Consider the following 5,056-nt stretch of genomic DNA (forward strand, 5'->3'; position numbering starts at 1 on the left):
AACATCTCTAATAGTGGGGCAGATATATTAAGCCTGGTGAAGAAATAAAGTGGGTATAAATTGGAAGGTGATAACGTAACAGCCAATCATCTTTTAAGTGTAATTTTTCAAACAAAGCTGATTGGCTGGTGCAATATCACCATCTACTTTATGTCCACTTAATCTCTTCACCAGGCTTTATACATCTGCCCCAGTGTATGTATATTATACTGAAATGATTCTCACTTCTTAAACTCATTACTTGAATATACAGTATTTCCATAGGCTTCATAAAATGTCATTGCCAATAAGTGCTCTGGAATTGTGGGAAAGGACAGAATAATTTCCCATAACACTCCCCTCTCTCTCTCTCTCTCTCTCTCTCTCTCTCTCTCTCTCTCTCTCTCTCTCTCTCTCTCTCTCTCTCTCTCTTTCTCTCATTAAGTTACATGTAATTTATGCTGTTAATTTATTTTGCAGTGTGTGTGTTGCAATAAAGTATATATCATCATTTTATTTCAGCAAAAACTGGTGCTACCAAAATTAGGTGATTTAGGGAACAAAGTATGTGAAGCGGTAAGTGCGAAATACTACATGAAATTGCAAATTTTTTACTAGTAATATTAAAAATATATATTGTATAGGGGTGTAATAGCCTTTGAGTTCCCCGGAGGTGCAGGATGCCTGGCTAATGATCGCCATTGAAAAAAATAACATTCCTTACCTCTCATGAACTCAGACGCTATTACATCCTGCCAATAATGTGAATAGCAGTAGACAATCTACAGACAGAAATCTCTGACAAATAAATACTAATGTAAAATGTTTTTAAAAAAGACCAGAATAGTAGTGAAAATGTTAATTACAGGAAATTAAATCAGAAAAGTGACTCCTGCATTCCCATATGTAAGCCGAGATCTGTGCCTACACAGTGGCGTAGATAGCGTAAGGCAGCCCCCGCTGCTGCTTGGGGGAGCGGGGGCTGCGTGGGGGCCGGATGCTGGCACCGGCCATGGCCCTTCACCCCTCTCCTTACTGTTCCCCGGCCGCTGTCTCCCCCGCCGCATCTGTATTCCGCCGGGAGTCGTGACCGCATATCTACTAATCTGCGTCCCGGCGCCTGGCTCCTTGAGTCAAATGTCCATTACAAAATGGCCGCCTCCTTACAGCAGACCGTTTGTAAGGATGCTAGAGGAGGCAGCGACTGCCTCCTCTAACATCCTTACAAACGGTCTGCTGTAAGGAGGCGGCCATTTTGTAATGGACATTTGACTCAAGGAGCCAGGCGCCGGGACGCAGATTTGTAGATATGCGGTCCCGACTCCCGGCGGAATACAGACACGGCGGGGGAGGCATGGTAAGAATGGGGGGGGGCAGCGCTAAATTTATGGAGGGGGGGGGGCGCCTAAATTATCCGGCGGGGGGGCGCAAATATTGGCGCTACGCCCCGGTGCCTACATGATGTATCCTTAAGTTGTGTACACATGGTGTAATATATTGCTCAGTGTCTCCTTTTCATCAGCTACCAGAGATGGTCGCTGATGAACAGGAGACTCTGCCAGGGGAGCTGCAGAGGAAAACAGCTACAAGCTCCTGCGATCAGCGACCATTAGATGGCTGAACACGGAAGCGCGCACCCGGCGATTTATCGCTGTAGCACAAACAAATCACTGTGTACACGGCTTTAGCTGCCATCAGAGAACACATCCCCCTATGGTGTTGGCTGCACATAAATCTGATTATTTAGTGGTAATTTCATTGCTGCATCTCCATAGCCAGCTGCTGGTTATCATGTAGTTCTGGCTGCATGCACCAGGGCCCAGTTGTTGGATGCAGCCAGAGACTGTTACCCGTTACCTACTCCTCAGACTGGGATTATAGTGCAGCTAGTGGTATTCTTAGTCCCAATTATTAGTTATCATTGGCCTTAAGTTATTAATATAAAAGAAATCTAAGAAATTACATAAAAAATGGAATGTAGACTGTATGTAGCCTGAAAAGATGCAAAAACCCTTACTTACAATTGTGCACTTTTTAGTAAATTGCTTATACAGGTTGAGTATCCCGTATCCGAATATCCGGTATCCGAATTATTCCGAAAACCATACATTCCAGAAAGTGAAAATTTTTTATTTTTTTTTGCTAAAAACTCACTGGGGACATTTGTAACAATATTACTGAGGGAATGATATGTAACTGCCATTATATATGTGCAAGGCAATGATTGCTTGGCATTCAAATTCAATATCTGAGATAGTACACAAATTTTGTTTCATGTTTTGAAACCTTGTTTTTTGAACAAATAAAATATATTTGTGTGTATTTCATGTGTTTGATGTGTTTATACAGCATAAATGCAAGATTCTTCAAAATACATCATTGAAATATTAAAATATTCCGAAATACGGAATAATACTTTTCTATTTATTTCACTTAAGATGACTAAAGTCGCTCCTGAAGTTGATGAAGTTCTTACCGATGTTGGTGGTCTTTTGGGTTGTAATAATCTTCTTTAAGGTTCTCTTAATATATGGTAAGTGAGTTACCAGATATATACTGTATAATATATTTAATGATAGATATATGAACATAATCCATTACTGCTGGAGTAATCATACATCTGGGAACAGGTTATTATATAGAGCACTATTGTGGTCATAAAGATTCTGTTCTTATTCTGTATGTAGAAAGCTACTCTAAGCTGCTTTAATTAACTATATAGTTTAGGTTCATCACATTTTATGTTGTAACCAGTGAAATATTTATACTGGGCGCAATGTGCACTGTGCACCCAGGCCCCTGTGTTCCAGGGGGACCCAAACTGCACCCATTTTTTAATACTTACCCTCTGGAGTTCAAATGATGAAGGTCAAAGCTCTGACAGTATTGTCAAAAAAATGACTACAGCGCAAATATTCCGGAGGTCTGCGCATGCTCAGACGCTACTGCACTGGGTGCAGGGGGGCTCAGGGGGGTTGGCATGTATTTCTATATAGAGCCCCCCTGTGGTTGGCATGTATTTTAAAAAAAATATTGTTAGCTAAGGGTTTTGTGCATGGCAGTGGGGTAGTGCTACAGCTTCACCTATCTGCCGATGTGACAATGATTAATGGTGCTGAGCATCGGGAGCTGAGGCACACTGACTGTACAAGTGTGCAGTGTATTATTGGGAGTTGACTAAGTCCCATGAGACTGCACAAGAGGTCAGAGGCTGAGAGGCTTGTTCTGAGCTCTGATTGGTGGAGCTTATCACATGCTTATCAGGCCCATGGAGGACAGCAGCAGCCTCATCATGGGAGGCTTTTTAATCAGAGGCAGCACTGAGCCTTTGTGATCTCCTAGGTACAGAGGGACAAACACAGACTTTTCATGTGAGTGCCTTTGTTTCTAAATACAATATATACATCTATCTCTCCCTCCCTCTCTCTATTAAATATTTTATTTTTTATTTAATTGATCCGCCCCCAGACTTGTAGTTCATGGACCTATTTTTCCAGAAAAATAGTACTGTGTGTATATATATATATATATATATATATATATATATATATATATATATATATATATATATATATATATATATATATATATATGGTCTGGGGGGATGGCGGCACTCTGACGAAATAAGACTCCACACTCAGGTAGATATCACCGACGTTTCTGCACCTTGATAAAGGGGCTAGTTAGCCCAGAAACGTTGGTGATATCTACCTGAGTGTGGAGTCTTATTTCGTCAGAGTGCCGCCATCCCCCCAGACCCTGTATCTAGCAGTCTCAGTGCTGCATATTGGCGGGCACCTGGTTTTTATACCATATGTGAACCAGTTCTATCTACGGAGGTTTCCATTGGAGTGCCTGCATCTGTCGCATATATATATATATATATATATATATATATATATATATATATATATATATATTATATGACCCCCCCGCCCCCTGCAGTTACCCATTGACCAAGTTTATACTGCCTTTACGCTGTGTTTTGACAGTGTAATATTCTCCTGTGCAGTTTGCAGCCAGTAATGACAAGTGGGAGTAAAGTGACCCAGGCCCCCCAGAGGATTAATCCGTCCCTGGCTGGGTGGCATGGCACTGCGGCCAGCAGAGAGGAGGGGGCCCGAACAGAGGAGGCTGCACATGGGCCTCTTCTCTTAAATTGCTTCTGGCGCATTTATTCTATGGGCAAGATTCAATGGGGTTTATTTATACTTGATCACAAAGTTACTTTTTTCTCAAATTCACAAAATTGAGGCGATGTAACATGGACAGTCTCAGAGATTTAGAGTTAGATTTGGGTGAGTTATTTTGTTTCTGTGCAGGGTAAATAATGACTGCTTTATTTTTACACTGCAATTTAGATTTCAGTTTGAGCACACCCCACCCAAATCCAAAATAATCCCTTATGTATATAAATGTATTTATATTGTTATATGTTATTTTGCAGAGTCACAGGATTCAATCTGAAGCACATCTGCTTCCAAAGGAGAAAAACTGATTCCGAATCATTGCAAACCAATATTAATAATGTTCTGACACTCTCATTCTCATTGGATCGCCCAAGTTTTTGAGAAGTCTTGATTGTTGCTTTATTTCCTGAGTGATTTCTTTAATCAATAAATTTCTTGCAAGTTAGTGCACTGTGTATTGTCATTAGTTAAGTTACAGAGTCAAAGCAATGAGTTGGAAATATGTACAGTACATTTATTAAAAATTAAGCAAACAGAGGAAACAAATGGATCTAGGAAGGTGCAATACATAAAGGAAACATCAATATATTTGCTAATAACCTGCTTTTGCAATTGATGCTGCATAATTTTTCTAAATTTGAACAATAAATGGCTGTATCCAGTGGTGTAACAATGACCCTGCAGACCCTGTGGTGGCATGAATACCAGCACCGAGCGAGTCTGTGAAATCACTGAGATGAGGCTGTGCAGCAGCCAGTGTGGCATACCTGATGCACTCAAGAGCTGCCATTGGTAACATACCTATATGTGCACGCAGATTACTGCTATTTAGAGGAGCTGACCTGGCTTGATGTAGTGAGAGCTACAGACCAGAGCTTTTCTCTGGA

The 5,056-nt window shown here is 41.0% G+C and overlaps 1 long non-coding RNA gene across 1 annotated transcript; it reads left to right on the plus strand.

The window, feature by feature from the left end:
* Positions 1 to 503: 503 nt before the first annotated feature.
* LOC146027093 (uncharacterized) lies at positions 504 to 4,614 on the plus strand. Its single transcript, XR_014454663.1, has 3 exons — positions 504 to 555; positions 2,418 to 2,512; positions 4,427 to 4,614. It is a non-coding gene; the product is annotated as an uncharacterized LOC146027093 (long non-coding RNA).
* The last annotated feature ends 442 nt before the right edge of the window (positions 4,615 to 5,056 follow it).

The sequence above is a fragment of the Crinia signifera genome, chromosome 8, assembly GCF_055691185.1.
Source record: "Crinia signifera chromosome 8, ASM5569118v1, whole genome shotgun sequence".
Classification (NCBI taxonomy): Eukaryota; Metazoa; Chordata; class Amphibia; order Anura; family Myobatrachidae; genus Crinia; species Crinia signifera.